Source organism: Halichoerus grypus, chromosome 2 (genome assembly GCF_964656455.1).
Source record: "Halichoerus grypus chromosome 2, mHalGry1.hap1.1, whole genome shotgun sequence".
Classification (NCBI taxonomy): Eukaryota; Metazoa; Chordata; class Mammalia; order Carnivora; family Phocidae; genus Halichoerus; species Halichoerus grypus.
In genome coordinates this window covers 208,956,815-208,978,143 of record NC_135713.1, presented here as the reverse complement: position 1 = coordinate 208,978,143, position 21,329 = coordinate 208,956,815, and the positions used below count along the sequence as shown (strand labels likewise).

The window sequence follows — 21,329 nt, the reverse complement described above, 5'->3', positions numbered from 1 at the left end:
CGCGTGACGTCTGCCCCGAGGAGCCACGGCTCGGGCCACGGGGTGGGTGGAGCGCTCGTGGCCTGCGCGGGCATCCGCACGGCCTTGGGCAGAGCTGGAAACTGCTTCCACTGCGGGAGGTCCGCGGGAGACCGTCGACGGCCAAGTCAGCTCCGCGGTGCTGGGACGCGGGGGCTGGGCGCGGGAGGCTGGGGACGCGGAGGCCGGGATTGCGGGAGGCCAGGGGTCCCGGGGGCATGAGGGCCGGGGATGCAGGGGCGCGGGAGGCCGGGGCGGGGAGCTGCGGGACGTATCTCACCTGGGCACGAGGAGGTGCTCAGAGCGCCCACGGGAGGCATTGGGGCACCCCACCCCACGCCACCCCGACGGAACTCTGACTTGCTTTATTTACGATCTGTGCTCGCAGTTTAGTCCAGAATTTCTGAGCCATGAATATGGCAGAATGTCCTAGACAGAGAAACAAGTTTCATCAAGTATTTATGTATTGGTGGTCGAGACAAGTATGGAAATGTTAAGTGGGAGAGCCTGTCGTTTAAAAACAAAATACAAAGTTGCCGGGCTGGCTGGCTGGTAGAGCACGCGACTCTTGACCTCCCGGGTTAAGTTCGAGCCCCACAGTCGGTGTAGATTACTTAAAGTCTTGTAAAAAATAATTAACAAAATACAGTCGAATGAAAGAACGAGCATATGAGCAGTATAACGAGTGTTTCCAGATCGCTGATGAGCGACCGTGGAGCGTGTTGTTGCCTTGTGCTTTAGTGCACTCATTCGGGACGTCACCCCTCGACTGGCTTCCAGAAGTTTCACTGTGATAAAGGTATTGATGCTGTTTGGCGTGTGTGCTGTATGCTGTTAGCAGACTTACGCAAGCTTCCTCGAAATCCTCCCAAGTCTTGGCCAGCACGGGCTGTCCGTCGTGCAGGAAACCCAGATTGGCAGACACACAGAGGATGAGCTTGTGGCATTGCACCGATGTGTTTCAGTTACATCCTGTAGTGTAGACGCGAGGCACCTGGATAAAAGTTAGGTGATGCCAAGCCCTAAGCAAGTAGAAATGGTAAAGATCACACAGCTCTGAGAAGACTCACCAAGTGCTGAGACAGTGAGGAAGGGCTCCAAATCAGAGTCAGGCCTTCCATCCCTTCCAAATGCTTGATAGGCCTCCACGGTATACCAGGCGCAGAGAGCAGTGAGCCAACCAGGCAGCCGTGTCCCATCAGTATGTGTGAAAGTAAGAGGACCCAAAGGAAGCCAGCCTCCAGGACCCCTTGTGACGGAGGGGAAAAGCAGCACCGGAAGATGCTCACAGGTAGGCAACCTGCTGCTCCTCATGTCAAAAAACTGAAGGCAGAGATGTGGAAGACACACACGCAGACTCTTTACAAACATTTGTTCTTTCAGATGTGTCCTGAGCATCTAGTTTATGCCAGACACGGGTGGAAGAAGAGAGCAGATGCTTACAGAGGATCCACGGTACACGTGTGAATAAGTACACAGGACAGCCAAAGAGTGTGTGCTGAAAGGCAGAGTGCTGGGGCCAAGAGACGAGGAGAGGACGAGACATCTGACCTGACACCTGAAGGATGTGCACCAGAGACCTCAGGAAGCTCTGGGCAAAGAGGAAGGGCAACTGCTCTGAGGAGGGAATAGGCTGGCGTGTCCCAGGCCGAAGGCCCATGAATGATGGGAGGAGAAACACAGAGCATTTCAGAAGACACTTCACAGCTTCTCATTTAGGGAAGTAGGAAACCAGGGGCAGTTCAAGCAAGGAGTAAAGTGTTCAAGCAGTTTAATTGTTAAAAATGTCAACCTTCTTGCCACATGTGACAAAATTGACCCATTTGTGACAGGGAGACCCATTTGTGTCTCTTGTAATGATTCAGACTATAGAAAGAAATAGCTGGATCCATGGTGCTCAAAGCTTTTTGCATAGTATCCAATAAACTAATTTTGTGAAATCTTGTAAGCCCCCACATTCAAGATAATAGCAAAATTTTCCATCATGTTTAAATAATTGCGGTGGATGTAATTTCTCAAATATTATAAATATTGACTTTTTAAATAAATTATGGCATCATTCCTTAGATGTATGAAATGGATCCTGAATGCCATTGTGATTTGAAACCCACTAGCCTATATTTTATAAACATATAAACAGTCTCTTAGTTAACCAGTTTTATTAAATCCTTTACTCCTAGGGCGCCTGGGTGGCTCAGTAGGTTAAGCATCTGACTCTTGGTTTCAGCTCAGGTCATGGTCCCAGGGTCATGAGATCCAGCCCTGTGTCAGCCCTGTGTCGGGCTCTGTGCTTAGTGTGGAATCTGCTTGTCCCTCTCCCTCTGTTCTTCGCCCCCCCCCCCCGGCTCTTGCTCTCTCACTCTCTCAAATAAAAAAATCTTTTTAAAAAATCCTTTACTCCCAAACTCATTTCCATTCAAATTCCCCCACAAATTTTATCCTAAATACCATAAGTGTTTATGCTTGAGTATTTATTCATGAGCTTATTATTTACCCCTGGAGACACACACATACACAGATACGTACATTAATCTGCAATTCCTGCAAATATAAGTGTCATGTTAAAACATCTCTCTTGGATTGAATTAGTATTACAACTTTTGTTAACATAATTGATGAGAGCAATATAAACATATGCAGGTTTTGATTAAGACTAAAAAGTTGAGTATATTGGAGATTTATTTCTTAATATGTCTGGGGCTTTTTCTCCCCTCAACACCTAGTTCACATATCTGGTGATGAGAATTGCTGGAGTGAGGCAGGGCGCAGAACCAGTATTATTCCTGTTTTTCATAAATGGCATACACATAAGTAAACAGAAGTAGAGGAAGTTTCATTATAGCGACCTAACACTGTTCTTTGAACCTCTTCTAGTTGCAGGTGCTACATGAGGGCGGAGGCCTTGTAGGACTGGGCGGTGCTGGGTCTCCGTGCAGCCCGGGGAGCCCTGAGACACCACAAAGGCCACACCCTAGGAGTAAGGGCCACACACCAGTAGTAAAGGAGAAAGCAAAATACCTGAAATGAAGAGCTCATTTAATTTTCTGAACACCAGACTGGATACAGCTAAAGAGAGGATTTTTCAACTCAAAATTCCATCCTCTGAAAACAGAACAAATTAGAATGAGAAAGAAAGATAACAGAAAGGAATATTAGGACAAGATCAAATGGTCCAGTGTGCGTAAAGTTGGATGTCCAGAAGGAAGGGAAAGAAATGGATCAATAGAAATATTTGAAGAGAGAATGTGTAAGAATTTTACAAATTGGTAAGAATACACTGACCCTCAGATCCAAAAAGTTTAGCAAACCCCAAGGAGGACAAATTCAAAGAACAACACTTGGAGGCATATCACAGTCCGACTTCTGAAAACCAAAGGTAAAAATAAAAGTCCTAAAAGGACACAAAATATATTTTTTTAAAGGTTTATTTGTTTATTTTAGAGAGAGCGTGCAGGAGAGCGGGGGGGGGGGTGCAGAAAGGCAGAGGGAGAGAGAGAATCCCAAGTGGACTGCCTGCTGAGTGTAGAGCCTGATGTGGGGCTCGATCTCATGACCCTAAGTTCACAATCAGATGATGACATGAGCCGAAACCAAGAGTTGGATGCTCAACCGACTGCGCCACCCAGGTGTCCCTAAAAAACAAAAATTTAAGAGACACGTTACATTCAGGGAGACTTCATTGAGAACGACTTATCAAGAGCAGTGGGCGCCAGAAACAAAAAGATGGCATCCGCAAAATGCTAAAGGTCAAACAGTCCTTGAGACCAGTATCCCAATACCTAACAAAAATATCCTCAAAAATTAAGGTCGTAATTAATTTTGAACATCTGTAATAAAAGGCATTTTCAGATAAACAAAAGCTGAAAATCGTCACCAGAAGAGCTGGCCTTCAGAAAGATACCGACCTCTTTCAGGCAGGAGGAAAGTGACCCCAGTGGGGTCCCAGATCTGCCCCAAGGAGTGAAGGACACCTGAACAGGTGATGGCATGGGTAACTCTAAAAGACATTTAAATAATTTCTTTAAAAGATTATCAGATGAATGCTCAAAGCAGAATGTAGTCATGTGTTGTGGGTGCTCATTCCCCGCCATGTACTCCATGCACTGGGAGTGTCCCGACACAGCACGTGTCCAGGACGGGAGCCACGACCCGGGGGCTTGCGTGCACTGCCAGTGTGGCCAGGGTGACTGAGAGCTGAGCTTTAAAGTTGTACTTGGTTATAGTTGATGTAACTTGATGTTTAAATAGCCGCACGTGGCTAGTGGCTGCCAGATGAGACAATGCAACCCTCAGAAATAAAAAAAATATGATCGCAAGGAAACAAAAGTTTAGGAAGCAAGCCAGTGTTATTTCACTGTTTCGAGGTTCTTATGTGGTTGATCAACTGCTGTATGATTTCAACGTGAACTGCGGCAAGCGAAGGGTATATACTGTACTTTCTAGCTCAGCCCCTAACTGAGTATAAATGTATGTATTATATGTAATGTTATATAATAGCCTGTATGTAAAAACTACAATAGAGGAGATAAATGGAATTTAAAAAATATATGAATAGTCCAATAGCAGGCAAGAAAGAAGGCAAAAAGAACAGATAGAACAAATATAGAACAAGGTAATGGCTTTAAACCCAGCTGTGTCAATCATTATATTAAATGTAAATGCATGGAACACTACAATTAGAAGCCAGAAACTGAGTAAAAAGGAAAAAAAAAAAAAAAAACCACCTGACTTAGGAGTTTACAAAACACACTTTCAATCTAAAGACCAAGACAAGCCAAAGTTACAAGGATGGAAAAAGAAGCATCATTCAAACACACTTTGTGCAATCACCGGTGACAGTGGCATGAGACCGGGCCACCTCAGGTCAGGACTGTTAGGAGAGACTGGTCCGTAGTGACAGGGTCAGCTCAGCAGGAAAGTGCAAGAATCCTCAGTGCATGTCAGAACATACCTCCCAGCGCGCCCGGCTGGCTCAGTCGGTGGAGCTTGCGACTCTGGATCTTGGGGTTATGGGTTCGGATCCCACACTGGGTGTAGAGGTGACTTAAAGAGATGAAATCTTTAAAAAACAACAACAACAACATAACTTTCAAATGCTCAAAGCAAAAATGGACAGAACTGAAATGAACAAAACCCACAGACATAGTTCAAGATGTTAACACTCGGCTATGTAGTTATTAGAACGAGCAGGAAGAAAAGTCTAGAAGGAAAAGAGAGTAAGACGAGGCCTGGCCCTTCCAGTGTGAATGTCGGGCAGGCCCCGCTGGAGAAGGTGCCGTCAGAAGCGTGTGTCAGTTAACAAGCACCGTGCAGTGTTTGCTTTGTGCCAGGTCCCGCTTAAAGGACCTTTCCAGACACCGACTCGGGCCGTCCTCGTGGCGCCGGTGTTTGACGGGTGCTGTGATGGCCTTGCGATGGCCTGCGTATTACCCTCAGGCACCAGGAGGGTAACCGGCCCAGGCCAGCACAGCCCGGACTGCTCTACACCACTTCACTTGGGGAGGCAAAAGCAAGGCCGCCTCCACGTGCCCCTCACAGTGAAAAGGGGTGCTTGTTAATGTTATAACTGCGAATTTTGATAGTCTTTAAGAAACAAAAATTCAGAGCAAAATCCAGCACAGCAACTGGTTTCTTTAACAAACTCCTACAACCTGTGATTGAAAGTCCTGTGGCCCTAAGCCTATAACCCCATGTTTCAGCATTTCTGCCTGAACTGAAATACCTTCACCGGGAGAAAGCCAGACCCAGCAGTCTGCGTGTCCTGCAAACGGAGACTCTCCCTGTTCAGCTCTTGCCCAAATTTCCACGTCCTCTCACTACTCCCGAGTGGTGTGGGAGACCTGTGTCCACCCCAGTTGCTGGGCTCTGCCCACAGCTTGCCTCTGCCATATCCCCCCCATCCAACAGCCCCCTTCCCTGTTTAGTCCCATGCCCCACTCTTGTTCATACAGTTCTGCCTACACGCAGGTACCCTCCTCCCCATCGATCCAATTCCCTCTTGACGTAAAGTGCAGTTGGCACTTGAACAACTCAAGGGTTAGGGGCACCAACGCCCAGCGCAGTCAAAAACTGGGTATAACTTCTGACTCCCCAAAAATTTTACTAATAGCCTACTGTTGATAGAAGCCTTACCAATAACATAAATGGTTGATTAACAGTAAGTTGTATGTTAAACGTTTTATATATTGTATATATTGTATTCTTACCAAAGAAAAGCTAGAATAAAAAACTGTTAGTGAAATCGTAAGGAAGAGAAAATAGATTGGCACTACACTGTAATGAAAAAAAAAACCCACCTGTAAGTGGACCTACAGGGTTCAAACCCATGTGGCCCAAGGGTCCACTGTGTTCCCTCACTGTGGCAACTGTGTGTGTGGATTTTGTAACCTGTGACATTTAGTAACTCTGGGCTGGTGATGTTCTTGCTGCCTTCCTTCCATTGTTACTTCATTTCTGTAATGTTAGGTCCTGTCTCCCCAGCTGGGGAGACCTCCATTTATACTTCTGAGTGATCAATGCCATGCCCGTACATGTCTGTCTCAGGAAATCGTGTAACTCCATTCATCCACTTGGCTGCCAGGAGCTGCTTTCAACTCGTCCTTGGCTGTGGGGTACACAAAGGAAACACATATTCTTATTTTGGCCAAGCTTTCAGAGAAAATATAAGGAATATTCACGAAAATATGGCCATGCTGATAATCAATACTGTAAATTTAAAAAGTATTATCATGGATGTAAGCACTAAATTAAATAAATGATAAATTTCACATTTTCTGGTTTTCTTCTTTCAGAAACACAAGTACTACGGTGTAAAAAATTATATAACCATAAACTCTCTGCTACCCAGCCTTCTGAGAAGAATGCACTGTTCTGGTTGGTTAAACGCCCTGGGCTCTAGGGCAGGAGGAGGCCGATGGCATGTTCCTCAGTCAGCATCTGCCCAGCACCCGGCGGGCAGTAGGTATTTCGTACACACGTCACATCGCTGAACTGAACTGCAGTCTACTTGATAAAGAAATCCAAATTTACATGATTATGAAGTTTCAAATCGTTGTAATACAATCACAACATCACAACCACCTGACATCAAAACCTTACTGATGTGACCTGCTCTTCTTGACCATTCAGGGGCGTTCAGAGGGTATCTCGGTACCCATGAGCATAATTACCAATGCCCTTTTTCCACTGTCATGGTATATACAGAGAAGTACCCGTCAATATAGAGCTCACCTCAATTGGTTTAAGTAACTATATTGGTATAGATCACTAAACAAAAGCAACAGATTCTTGAATATTGATTTGCTAAATGCCCTGTTTGATCTATAGAGTATCATCCCAATCAAAACTTCAACTGGCTTTTTTGTAGAAATTGACAAGCCAATTTTTATATTCATATGGAAATGCAGGGGACCGAAGAAAATCAGAATGAGCTTGGAAGAGAACCAGGTTGAAAGGTTGGTGGCCGTATTAATGTAAATCAATAGAAAGCTGCGGTAGCTATAGGCACCAAATGAATATAAGATGCCTTCTCTAATTTGGCTTTTAAAGAGAAGATTTTGGTAATCTATAAGAGATAGCTAATAAAGCTATAGTAATCAAATGAATACAAAGCTGTAGTAAAGTTGTGTAGTATTGGTATAAGAATAGACAAGTCAGTGGAGCAAAATAAAAGGTCCAGAAATAGACCTCCACATACAGAATCAATTGATTTTTTTAAACTTTTTAAAAAAGATTTTATTTATTTATTTGACACAGAGAGAGAGGGAGAGAGAGCACAAGCAGGGGCAGAGGCAGAGGGAGAAGCAGACTCCCCGCTGAGCAAGAAGCCTGACACGGGGCTCAATCCCAGGACCTCGGGAGCAGGGAGCCGAATGCAGGGCTCGATCCCAGAACCCTGGGATCATGACCTGAGCCGAAGGCAGACGCTTCACCGACTGAGCCACCCGGGTGCTCCTGGAATCAACTGATTTTCAACAAAGGTGTCAGAGTTATTTAATAGGGGAAGGGAAGTGAGACTTCAGTATGTGTTTGGTCTCTGCCCCTAGTTACTGACACAGAGCTCCTAAATCCCTTGGAATTTCCTATGTGATAGGAGCATCTTTTTTCCTGATGAGGTGACTCTGAGTGGGCTCCTGGATGGAGGATGGTCACCAGGATGAGAAGTTGGAATGTTCAGCTCCATCCCCCATCCTCTGGGAGAGGGACTTGAGGTTGAGTTAATAGTCTGCTATGAAACTTCCATAAAAGTCTCTAAACTATGGGGTTCAGAGAGTTTACAGGTTTGTGAAGGGTTGATATACCCCAACTTACAGGGACAGAAGCTCCTGTGTTCAAGACCCTCCTGGACCTCACCCTATGCATCTCCTCATCTCTATCCTTTAGAATATCCTTTATAATAAACCAGTGAACATAACTAAGTATTTCCCTGAGTTTTGTGAGTTATTCTAGCAAATTACTGAACCTGAGAGGAGTGTTAGGAACCCCTGATCTGTAGCCGAGTCAGAAGTGTGGGTTCCCTGGGACCCATTACTTACAAATGGCGTCTAAAGCAGGGGGCCATCTGGTGGCCCAGAGCCCACAGTGTGTGGGGCCTGCACTAACTCTGGGCAGTTGGTGTCAGAACCGGGTGGAACTGTAGGAACTGTAGGACGCCCAGGTGGCATCCACAGAGGACTGGAGAACTGCTTGGTGTGGGAAACCCACACATTTTGTGTCCGGAGTGTTGTGAGTGGAGAAGGAGGATTCCTTCAGGAAGTCTATCCAACAGGTAGCACTGGGACAACTGGATATCCAAATAATAGCAACAACCACAAGTGAGAACTCACCACACCTTACGCCACACAGAACAGCCTGAGCTGGGTCACAGAGCTGTGCGTAACAGCTAAGACTAGGAAGCTCCCCACCACCAAAACATAATAGACTATCCTTGTGCCTCTGGGGTCTTAGAACCCAAACAGTGAAAACCGTAAAAGGGAAAAGTGGATAAACCAGAATTATGAAAAATGTTTACATTTTGATCCTCAAAAGACTATGAAAAATACGAAAATATGAGCCACAGACCGAGAAAATATCCATAACACATATACCAGACAAGAATACCTAAACAGAATTTAAAAGAACTCCTCATGTCAGGGCACCTGGGTGGCTCAGTCGGTTAAGCAGCTGACTCTCGGTTTCGGCTCAAGTCATGATCTTAGGGTTGTGAGATTGAGCCCCGTGTCAGGCTCTGCGCTCAGCGGGGCGTCGGCTTCTCTCTCTGGCCCCCCGCTGCTCACACCAACTCTTTCTCTCTCTCTCTAAAATAAATAAATCTTAAAAAAAAATAAAAACAGGGGCGCCTGGGAGGCTCAGTCGGTTGAGCGTCTGCCTTTGGCTCAGGTCATGATCCCAGGGTCCTGGGATCGAGCCCCACATCAGGCTCCCAGCTCGGCCGGGAGCCTGCCTCTCCCTCTGCCCCGCCCCCCGCTTGTTATCTCTCCATCTCTGTGTCAAATAAAATATTAAAAATAAAAAATAAAAACATAAAAGAACTCCTGTAACTCCATAATTTTAAAAACTAAATTTTAAAAAATAGGCAAGAGGCTTGAGCAGCTACCTCACAAGAGAAGATAGATGAATGGCCAGTCAGCATGTGAAAAATGTGCACCATCATTAGTCATCAGGGAAACGCAAATTGAAACCACAACCACATAACAGGTAGAACGGCTAGAATCAGTAAGACCAACCTTACCACGTGCAGATGATGATGTGAAGGAACTGGAACTCTTACACATTGTTGGTGGGAACACAGAATGGGACGGCCGCTTTGGGAAAGTGTGTCAGTTTCTTGTATAAAGTTACACACACACACACACAATCAGCCGTTCCACTCCTAAGTACTTACCCAAGAGAAAGCAAAGCCTATGCCTGCAAAATGGCCTGTACAAGAATCTTCATAGCCGCTTTATTCAGAATAATCAGAAAGTGAAACAACCTGGGACGCCTGGGTGGCTCAGTCAGCTGAGCGTCCGACTCTTGATTTCAGCTCAGGTCGTGATCTCAGGGTCGTGGGATCGAGCCTCGCCTCCAGCCCTGCACAAAGCGGGGAGTTGGCTTGGGATCCTCTCTCCCTCTCCCCTCCCCTCGCTCACTCTCTCTCTCTCTCTCAAATAAATAAATAAAATCTTTAAAAAGATTAAAAAATAGTAATTTAGAATCTAGCACAGTTTAAGGTGGCCCTGCCTTCTGACGTGGCGACTGCAGTTCTAGAACTGACTGCACACAGGTGTCTGTGACAGAAGATCAACACGACTCTGACGTACATCAGTGGTGGCCAGTTGACTACTGGAAGGAAGCGGAGAGTGAATCGGCCGAGGTGTAGCGACAGGAGAGGTGAGGGCCAAGTGTGGTGCCCGGGCCGTGGAGGGGGCTGACTTACTGCCTGGTAACCAAGAAAGGTCCACAACAACATTCACCAACCGCCAACAGGAGCCACTCCCATTTCCTAGGATTCTGTCCTTTCCCATTAAAAAATTAATAAGTATGTCTCGCTTTGTAATTTCAATTTAAAATTACTTTTAATTAAGGTTGGAAAACATAACTGGATCACTTAAAAGGTAAAAATTGGTAAAATGTTTTAAATTCCATCTGATTTTAGGAAAGATTGCGCTTTATAGATGAATAATACATTCCTAACTGAATTTCATCCTAAACAAATGAGAGCTTTAGAGATACATCTTATAATACCAATTTTTAGAAGAAAATTGTTAAATGTACAGATATTAACTGGACCTGAAAGTGTTTCTAAGGCCTCCTTCATCAAAATCTCTTCTCCACAGACATCCCTCGGGGCTTCGGAGACGGGGAGAGGCACGTTCCCACCTGTGCACTCCAGGGGCAGGAAGGGGGTCGACGGGTGTGCCCGGATGTGCCCCCTGCACACACGTCATGGAAGCCATCACGGAGGAGCTACGTGTATTTACCTGCTTGGTTAAAGCAATGCTCCCAGAAAAGCAGTCGTCGGAAGGTGACCAGGGGGCGGGCAGGCCCTACACAAGTTCCCTGCATTCCTGTGTTCTCAACCATGTTTATCTGAGTTTGGGAGGAGCACTAGGGGGCCTGCTTGGGGGCCGGTATGAAGGCACGGGGTCCTCGTGGTGGCTGGGGTCCCATGGCTGGCCACCCCTACACCAGTTGCCCTTAGCATCAAGGTCCAGCTGCGTCTCCTCCTCCAGGCCACCTTTCTGAATCTCTGTGCTGACGCTGGTGTCCCCCAAAGGTGCCCATGGGACACATACAAAACGCAGACTGTAGGACAGACGTGAATTAAACAGCGCAGCTGACGGGGGCTTCTGAACAGAGGGACCTCGTTGCCCCAGCTCAGCCATCCCTGGAGCTCCCTGTAGCCTCCCAGCATCCTGGGCATGGCTGGTCCTCCTGTCGCCTGAGAGGAGACGCCGCCAGGCTCTGACTCCTGCGCTACTTTACCGCCCACGTGCGTGTTCACTGGCACATCCGCTCGGCAAGCGTTTCCTGTCCCCAGCCTCATTCCTGTGCCAGATGCCAAGGGCCCACCGAGAGCAAAGGGGACACAGGCTGCCTGCCTGTCAGGCCAAGGAGGGCAGGAGGCCTGATGCAAGCCAGCAGCATGCCTTACCTGGAGGAGTAGCTTCTCACACAGAGCCAGCCCCCTCCCCGAGACCCTCCTCCCACCACACACACACGCCCAGCCCCCCACATGCAAGACCCCTGCTTCCATTAGCCACCCTGACACCTGCCATGCAGTGAGAACTGCTCCTTCACCGGAACTGCCTCATTCCTAGCTCACAGTGGGACAGTCACTGTGCACATACGTTCTCCTGATGGGGCTCAGCCTCCGTGGAGCTCCTGATTGCTCTCAGCACTTGCCTGATGCAGTTAGTTTGGGAAAGTGACATTGTGAATACTGATTCCAATTGGGTTGCCATTTGTTGGCCCGTGCAGAAACCTTCCTGAGTTTATGAGGGTCAGGATGAAACCCCTCCTCATCCTGGAGGTCCGTGGGCCAGGGGTGGGACATGGAAGAGAAAGCAGGCCGTTGGGACAGGTGCACGAAAGAGAGGTGAAGCTCTGGAGAGCATTCTGATGGCCCACATCAAAGCTGTACTGGGCACATGCCTGGTCCCTTTCAGTTCAACAATACCCGTGTAGAGGGCGCCTGGGTGGCTCAGTTGGTTAAGCGACTGCCTTTGGCTCAGGTCATGATCCTGGAGTCCCTGGATCGAGTCCCGCATCGGGCTCCCTGCTCAGCGGAGAGTCTGCTTCTCCCTCTGACCCTCCCCCCTCTCATGTGCTCTCTCTCTCTCTCTCTCATTCTCTCTGTCTCAAATAAATAAATAAAATCTTTAAAAAAAAAAAAAAAAAACAATACCTGTGTAGAGCTACACCTGTAGGAGACAGACACCACTTCATTTGGGAAACAAAAATAAAGAAAACAGAGATCCTGCCTCTAAGGAATGGGTAACAAAAAGAGAAAACACCATAATTTCAAAAAGTGGGCAAGGAGGATTTCTGATACTGGAGAGTGAATTACAGAGGGGCGAGGAGAGACTAGAAGAAACTCCGTGGATCTGGGCCAGAGTGGAGCTCATTCCCACCTTCACGTAGACACACAGACAATCACAGACATGCCTGCAGCCATGGGTTAGTGCACACACCTGTACTTCCTGGCTCTGCAGCCCTATACAGCACAGACCCAGGGACAACCCACGGGCCAGTCTCTGTACCCCAATATGGCACAGGCAGGGATGCCCCACAGGTCAGTCTCTGCACCCCGAGATGGCATAGACCTGGGGACACCCTGTGGGTCAGTCTCTGCACCCCGAGATGGCATAGACCTGGGGACACCCTGTGGGTCAGTCTCTGCACCCCGAGATGGCATAGACCTGGGGACACCCTGTGGGTCAGTCTCTGCACCCCGAGATGGCATAGACCTGGGGATACCGTGGGTCAGTCTCTGCACCCCGAGATGGCATAGACATGGGGACACCCTGTGGGTCAGTCTCTGCACCCCGAGATGGCATAGACCTGGGGACACCCTGTGGGTCAGTCTCTGCACCCCGAGATGGCATAGACCTGGGGACACCCTGTGGGTCAGTCTCTGCACCCCGAGATGGCATAGACCTGGGGACACCCTGTGGGTCAGTCTCTGCACCCCGAGATGGCATAGACCTGGGGACACCCTGTGGGTCAGTCTCTGCACCCCGAGATGGCATAGACCTGGGGACACCCTGTGGGTCAGTCTCTGCACCCAGAGATGGCATAGACCTGGGGACACCCTGTGGGTCAGTCTCTGCACCCAGAGATGGCATAGACCTGGGGACACCCTGTGGGTCAGTCTCTGCACCCAGAGATGGCATAGACCTGGGGACACCCTGTGGGTCAGTCTCTGCACCCAGAGATGGCATAGACCTGGGGACACCCTGTGGGTCAGTCTCTGCACCCAGAGATGGCATAGACATGGGGACACCCTGTGGGTCAGTCTCTGCACCCAGAGATGGCATAGACATGGGGACACCCTGTGGGTCAGTCTCTGCACCCAGAGATGGCATAGACCTGGGGACACCCTGTGGGTCAGTCTCTGCACCCTGAGATGGCATAGACATGGGGATACCGTGGGTCAGTCTCTGCACCCCGAGATGGCATAGACCTGGGGACACCCTGTGGGTCAGTCTCTGCACCCTGAGATGGCATAGACCTGGGGACACCCTGTGGGTCAGTCTCTGCACCCAGAGATGGCATAGACCTGGGGACACCCTGTGGGTCAGTCTCTGCACCCAGAGATGGCATAGACCTGGGGACACCCTGTGGGTCAGTCTCTGCACCCCGAGATGGCATAGACCTGGGGACACCCTGTGGGTCAGTCTCTGCACCCCGAGATGGCACAGACACAGGGACACCATCTGCACCATGAAATAGCAGTAAACACCATCCTCCAACAAAAGAACCGGAACTCCTTGGAGACACATGAGGGATCTGCCAAACTGAATTCCAAAGTGGCCACACCATTCTATGTTCCCATCAGCTGCGTTGAGCGTTCCTGTTGCCCCACCTTCCCAACACGTGGTAAGGGCAGCCTTGTTAGTGGGTGTGCTGCATTTCCCCCAGGCTAAGGATGCTCGGCATCTTGTCCTGGGCTGACTGGCCATGATCAGAGCAAGGGTTTCTTGGTCACTGGTGTTGTTTTCAGGACCAGAGAGGTGTGTGTGTGTGCTGAGGGGGCCTTAGTGGAGAGGGGTAGGTTGGAAGCATGAACGGGTCCAGGTCCCTGCCTCCTACAGGGAGGGAGTAGCTGGGATGACCAGGTCAAGTCTATGGCTCTGATTGTTACCACTGCTGCAAGCACTAGGCCACGGTGCCGTCCTTTTCAACCCGACAGTGCCAGGTGTTGCTCTGGGCACTTGGCACACACCAACTCATTAAACCCCCAGCCACCATGGGTGACCATCGAGACTCTCACTCAGGATGGTGGGAGGTGAAGCCTGCCGCATGGGGTCACATGGCTGGGGTTGGACCCCTGGCTGAGGTGAGCTGGCAGCATCAGGGGACAGGTCCTTTGCTCAGCTAGGATGTCCACTCCAGTGCCACCCCGAAGCAGGGTAGAAGGTGAACATAGCCCTGCGCAGGGGGCCTGGAGAGGAAGCTGTGGGAGGCGCCTCTTGGGGTCTGCAGTGCGTTCCACCTAGCTCTGCTACGGCCAGCTGCCTAGGTTCTCACCGGGCCAGAGGCTGCCCCAGGGGGGTCCTGTCCTCCAGCCCCAGACACCAGGAGCATGTGGGGTGGGGAGCAAGGTTTGAAATACTGAGCCAGCAGAGTGCAGCACCCCCCACAACATCAGATGTCCCAACAGAGCAAAGGTCCTATTCCATGAATGTAGGTCGATGGGAGCACGCTCATGTAGGATCATATTCTGCACAAGTAGCCCCCATCATCCCAGCAAATGTTTTCCCTTTTCAGCGTCTGCGAACGCCTGTGCTGTGCGGCCCGCTAGTAAGCACACAGCGGGAGGAGTCAAGTCTTTGCGGCGAGCCACTGCAGACCACATCTTAGCGTATCTGAGGCCTCCCGTCCAACGTCTGGAAGTTGCAGAAGAAATAACACTCAAACTGGTAATAACACAGCAAAGGGGCCTAAAGAAAGCAAGATGTCCCAGTGTCAGAACCCCACGCACTCACGCGAGCCCCTGCATGTGCCGTGTGGTTATTGTGTCATACCCGTCACAGAGCCCAACACCGCAGAGGGGCAATTTTCAAATGCATTTGAGTTGCAGTGTTTGCCTTAAGTTCAGACTAACTATGCATACTTTAAAATACTGACCACAGGAAATCCAAATACAACCAGAAGGAAATATGTTACTGAAAGGAAAAGCTGAAATGAAAAGTCTGGTAGACACTTCAAAAAATCAAGTGTATCACAATGGAAACCAAAAACACTAATGGTCAAAATCATGAAAGGAAAGAATCATGAGAGCTAAGAAAATATGGATAATGGAAATAACACGGAAATGAAAGATCTTCTGAGAACCAGGACACTCCTAACCAGGACGCAAGAAAGCAGAAGGAAAGAAAAGCAGGAGGGGCGCCTGGGTGGCCCAGTCGGTGAAGCGTCTGCCTTCGGCTCAGGTCGTGATCCCGCGCCCCGGGGTCGAGCCCCGCATCGGGCTCCCTGCTCGAGGGGAGCCTGCCTCTCCCGCTCCCTCTGCTCCTTCCCCTGCTCGTGCGCCCTCACACACACGGATCAGAGAAACGTTTCGTTAACTGTGCGGATTCTGTGGTGTTTATCCGCTTCGTACCATGTGCGCTTTATCACTTTCCTTACCCCAGTCCACCTCCCCTTCGCAACTAGCTGTTCTTCAGCAGCAGGGCGCTCCGCGGCGCACCGGCCTGAGGCCCCGCCCACCCCGCGCCGGCCCCCACCCTCCCGGACCCTGACCCGCGGGGGGCGAGGCTCACACGGACCTGGCGCCGCGGACCCGCCTCGGGGGTGGGGGGAGGAAAGACGAGCAGAGTCCACGCCGCGCTGGTGGCGAAGGCAGGAGTGTTGAGTCACCACGGCCCCCCGCAGAAGGTGGCCGCCCCGAAGTCGCTACGTTCCTTCCCACGGCCGCGGGGGCCCAGCCGCCCCGCGTCCCCGACCCCCGCCTAGGCCGCGCCGCCCGCCCCGCGACCCTGCCGGACCCCTGGTCCCCGGGAGCGCGCAACCTCGCCGCGCTCCGCAACGCCACCCCGTCGAGTGCACACGCGCCAACCTACGCGCGCCTGCGAGGGGTGGGGCGGCAGCGCGAGGACGCCGCGACACGGGCGTACGCGGGAGCACGTGACCGGCCGCCCACGTGACGGGTGACGAACGACGGCCGGGCGGGGCGGGGCGGGGCGGGGCGGGGCGGGGCGCCTGCGTAGGGATTGAGTCGTGAGACGGGCTGGGCCGGCGAGTCCGAGGGTGCGCGGTGGCAGACGCGGGCCGTGACGGGGCACCGGGATGAATAAAAGGGCTCCTGCCTGCCAGGGGGACGTGGCTTAGCGCCGACAGCGGCGCGAGCTCCTCATCGGCGACTGGGCGACCTCACTGGCTGTGCCCCCGTACCCTCGCTCGCAGGACGGTCCCGAGATGGGCTCGGACGCCCCTTCCTGGGGTCGCTGCCTGGCCCTCAACTGTGACGCGCGTGGTGTGACCACGAGCGGCGTCGCCCGGGCTGCGGGGACGGTGGGGCCCACGAGTCCAGGTCCGGAGTTAGGGTCTGTTCCGACGTGGCCTCGCGCGTCTCCTGCAGGGAAAGCATCAGGGAGGTCACCTGCCTTTCGGGTGGCTGGCCGTCGCCCCCCGCGCCCCCACACCCACTACTGGGGTTTACAGTTGGCCGCTCAGTCATGTAAGCAGGCGCTAGGGCGTCCTTCCTTGTCCCCAGGCCGATTTGGTCCAAGGGTTAATCAACCGTCACTGGGATGGCAGGAGAAAGGGTCTGACGGACATCTGTCGGTTATCTCGTCCACCTGATTGAGCCATTCCCACAGTGGAGACCTTTTGACGAGTTTTCCGGTGGAACTGAATCTTCTCAAATTCTGGGCCCCTTCCAGGAAGTCCGTCCACGCACTTACTTCATCAGCAAGGCTCTCTGGCACCAATCCTCGAGTCCCTGCACCGGGGCGTCCATACAATGTGCTGCTCGGTGGGGTTGCCCTGTCTTGTCCTGAGGCCACCTTCCCGTCTCTAACTGATCCGTACGCCTGGATTTATCAGGCTCGGACAATATCCTCAAGACCCTGTGGTGGAGGTTCAGGCACAGTACAGCCCTGTGGGTGCATTTCAGGGAGCCTCACCCCCTGTAGCAACTGCCAACCCCTCTTGATGGCTGCTCCTTGTGCCCTGCTGGGTGTGTCACCAATGCTGTGGAAGTCCCTGCCGCCTGGCTTTGCCCAGGCCTCCACTTCAGGTCCTCCTTCACCCTCACTCTCCCTTCAACGCCCTTGGTGGTCGTGGTCATACATCTGAGGTTATAGTTGTGCCCCACAGTTCTGGATGTCTTCTGTTTGCTTCCAGATTCACCTCTTCTCTGAGACCAACCAGGAAGCTGGAGGGCAAGAGAGCCAAGGGGCTGCAGCCAATGGGAAGCACTGGCAAGGAGATTAGAGGGGAGGGAAGAAAGGCCGAGTACTCCTCGGCACTCTCCTGCCGGCAGGTGGGCTGACACTCCACTGAGGAAGGCCACTACCCCTGTCTGGTGCCCACTCCATCGGCCTCAGCACTCACGGGGGGCAGGACCTGCTCCCTGGCCTCAGCATTCTGGCTGCCCAGTGCAGTGGCTAGCGGTGGAGTGCTTACTAGCCTCCTCTAACCCTGCTCATTGAGCTCCCTGCTGCCATGTCCTTTGAGCATCCTGGCTGACATTCACAGTTTGACCTCGGCAGTTTCAGGCTGTGTGTCTCTTTCCTGATGCTTCTGTTCACTTGCGAGAGGAGACCACTATCTACAACGGCAGGTTCCGTACATGCTTTTTACTTGAAAAGGTTCAACATGAAAGATTTTTTTTTGCTCAAAGGATTTATATCCAGAATGTTCTTGGGGGAATAGTTCATACTTCTTTGAAAGGGCAGGGTTTTATTTATGTTTTTTTTTTCCAAATTATAAAGATGAACAGCAAGGTGTTGTAACACTTTAAAGCAGTTTTGTATTGGAGAAACAACTTTATAGGTCACAGAAAAGAAGTAGACCAAGAGAGGTAGAATTAAAAGAACAGTTTATTCATAATCGTGTAAATTAGGAGTCATTTTCTTTTTTTTCAAAGATTTTATTTATTTATTTGACAGAGAGAGACATAGCGAGAGCAGGAACACAAGCAGGGGGAGTGGGAGAGGGAGAAGCAGGCTTCCTGCAGAGCAGGGAGCCCGATGTGGGACTCGATCCCAGGACCCTGGGATCATGACCTGAGCCGAAGGCAGACGCTTAACGACTGAGCCACCCAGGCGCCCTAGGAGTCATTTTCAAATGATGGGGAGAAACATTGTTTTTGTTCCTTCCCAAAACCCAACCATCACTACCATATTACAGAACCTGCCACCACGGCCCAGGGACACGGACACTCTGGGCTGTGACTGTTGTGTTTCTTGACTTTTTTGGTTTTTAACAGCAGAAAAGGACATGAGTTCAGAGATTTCTTTCCACAAGAAGTTGAAGGAGGGAAAACAGAAGTCCACTTTATTTGTAAATGGGCATTTGCCTTGCCCTATCCTGGCCCCTGCAGGAGCCTGCCATCCTCATCCCCCTGGCCTGGAGGGGCTGTGACCCCCAGACCTATCACAGTCAGGGCCTGGCCAGGTGGTGCCAGGGGAAGCAGAATGGCGCAGTGGAAGCGTGCTGGGCCCATAACCCAGAGGTCAATGGATCGAAACCATCCTCTGCTACATGCTCATCTTTTCCTGGGCGGTAGCCTGAAGACCTGTGCTGTCCCTGTCCCCCTTCCATTTCCCCATCAGGATGTGCAGGACTCGTAGCTGCAGCCGGTTCCATGGTGTAATGGCCAGCACTCCGGACTCTGAATCCAGTGATCCGAGTTCAAGTCTCGGTGGGACCTGCACAACGTTTTGGTCGCCCTCCCCTTTTTATCTCTTGATCCCCACTTTGGTGTCCCTTCTTCCAGGTGCGCTCAGGCCAAGGGTGGCCCCACGGTGGCCCTGGTGTCTTGTGGTTCTATGGTGTAATGGTCAGCACTCTGGACTTTGAATCCAGCAATCCGAGTTCAAATCTCGGTAGAACCTGCCTTACCTGTGGCCCTTTTGTGCCCACCCCACCCCCCAAGTCCCGAGTAGTGGGCAATGCAATCCTCACCAGGACAGTCCGGTACCCTCCAGATCAGGGTCTCCTCTTTGAGCTCATGTGGAGACCCCTGGTTGCAGCCTCCATTTTACCCCACTGGCCCCTCCATGGTCACCTGTCACCTTTTCTTTGTGTGTCCACGCACCCAGGACCCCTCTTGTCCCTGCTCACTGCTGCCTGTGGCTCAGAGGACATGGTCTGGTGCAGGGAGGGTTGACTCTGAAACCTCTGCCCTCAGGGTGCACAGGGGCCCGGGACTCTTCTTGCTCCCGCTCCTAAGCACACCTCTCCAGAGACCTCCAGCTAAGGACCCTTGAGCTGGGTTGTGTGGGTGGCTCGCCAGAGCTCCTGCTCCTTCCCCAGAGGGAGCACATTAGGGATTTCCTGATCTCTGTCTTTTCAACATGCACTTCCTCTCTCTAGCTTGACTTTAAAAAAAGGAGACCAAAAGGGGCTCATACTGTCACCTTCAGGAAATGTTGAATTCCTTTTATTAGAGCAGATTTAAGAGTTCTGAGTAAAGGGAGAAGAGCCTAACTCTGCATCTGCTTCCCTTGTGACCTTGGAAAGACTCTGCCCTCTTGGGATATCAGCCTCCTCATCTGTACAGTGAGGAGAGCTGGATGAGCTGGTCCCCTGGGGTTCATTCCAGCTCGCTGCACAAACGTGATTTCAATCCTGCCCCTGACTGCTATGGGACCCTGGGCCCCAACGTCCTCCTCATTCCCATTCTCCACTTGTCTTTGTGAAAATGGGCTCATGTCCCGCTTGGGGCCCAGGTGAGGGCCCAGAGGAGCCTAGCTCTCCACACTGGCTCACGTATTATGACAGGGGCCTATTTTGAGGCCTCCTTGGTGACATACTGCAGATATTTCCCTATTTGTGCATAAAAAAAAAATCTATGTTTTAACTGCCTCCCGAATCCCACTGTTTGGATATACAATTACTTAACCATTCTCCACCAAGGAACCTCGTCAGGTGTTGCAGGTTGTTTACTCTTAATGCCAATGTCCTAAAGAATGTCTTGTACTTGCCCACTGGGCACCTGTGTGCGGTGCCGCTCAGGGAAGGTTCCCAAGAGTGAAACTGCCAGCTGCTGGGCGGGAGCCTGCCCTTCTCGTGGACACCAGTACAAACTCCTAGGTCTATGTTTATGTGCACATGTGTGCATGAGTGCACAGAAGTGTGTAGACCTGTATATGTGTCTGTGTGCACGTATACGTGTGCAGGTCGATAACGGGGATGTGCACGGATGTGTATTCAGTTTTCAAGTCAGTCTTCCGTCCTGGCACTTGCTCATTTTCGAAATATCTGGCTTATCCTTATTCAGAAAATAAGGTGCCAGTCTCTGTCCAAAAGGACCTCATACGTTCTGCTTCCCTGAACACAGGAGTTGGGGGTTCACTTGCTTTAGACAAGTGCTCTGGCCGGCTGGGAACAAAGCCAACGCCTGTGTGGAAGGAGGTGCACGTAAGCACCAAGGTCGGGCCCCCGAGCTGAGGGAGCCCATGCTGTTGGCCAAGTGGCCTCGGTTCCCTCACCTAACACATCCGACCTAGACTCAGTGTGAGTCAATGGTCTTTCCACTGCGGACAAGTGTCCAAAGCCTGCTGCTCAGCTCCGGGCCAGCGGCTGAGGCCACAGGACAGCCTCCCGTCAGCGGCACCCCCTGAGAGCCTGCGACAGGCAGGGCCCTCGCTCCACACCCTCGGCCAGCATCAGACTGATGGTGTAGGCAACGGGCGTGCCGGTCCTCACTCATGCAGAGCTGAGGAGGAGGGACCGGTGTCTACGCTGGCGGGAACTGGCCCAAGCTCTAAGGCCAGGTGGAAATGGCATTAAAAATCTGGGCTCTGATATGGTCCAGAGCAGGGCACTGGAGGGCAGAGCTATTCGCCACGATGACCAACATGCACGCAAACCTGCTGGACACGTTCCCGGTCTGCTAGGTGGTGACTCGGAGTACCGTAGCCCTGGTAACAGCA

At 51.1% G+C, this 21,329-nt stretch overlaps 2 long non-coding RNA genes and 2 other non-coding genes across 5 annotated transcripts; 3 read left to right on the top strand and 1 right to left on the bottom strand.

Moving 5' to 3' along the window:
* The first annotated feature begins 277 nt into the window (after positions 1-277).
* LOC118536310 (uncharacterized) lies at positions 278-6,785 on the top strand. Its single transcript, XR_004917620.2, has 2 exons — positions 278-1,309; positions 1,402-6,785. It is a non-coding gene; the product is annotated as an uncharacterized LOC118536310 (long non-coding RNA).
* LOC118536300 (uncharacterized) lies at positions 3,462-16,273 on the bottom strand. 2 transcript variants are annotated; one of them, XR_013445281.1, is made up of 5 exons: positions 15,993-16,273; positions 9,902-10,089; positions 6,315-6,622; positions 4,970-5,077; positions 3,462-3,650 (listed from the first exon to the last, which is right to left on the bottom strand). It is a non-coding gene; the product is annotated as an uncharacterized LOC118536300 (long non-coding RNA). The 2 variants fall into 2 exon arrangements; XR_013445280.1 differs by lacking the exon at positions 9,902-10,089 and having other exon boundaries at positions 15,993-16,268.
* A 2,757-nt stretch (positions 16,274-19,030) lies between these two features.
* TRNAQ-CUG (transfer RNA glutamine (anticodon CUG)) lies at positions 19,031-19,102 on the top strand. Its single transcript has one exon. It is a non-coding gene; the product is annotated as a tRNA-Gln (tRNA).
* A 112-nt stretch (positions 19,103-19,214) lies between these two features.
* On the top strand, positions 19,215-19,286 carry TRNAQ-UUG (transfer RNA glutamine (anticodon UUG)). Its single transcript has one exon. It is a non-coding gene; the product is annotated as a tRNA-Gln (tRNA).
* Positions 19,287-21,329: the final 2,043 nt, after the last annotated feature.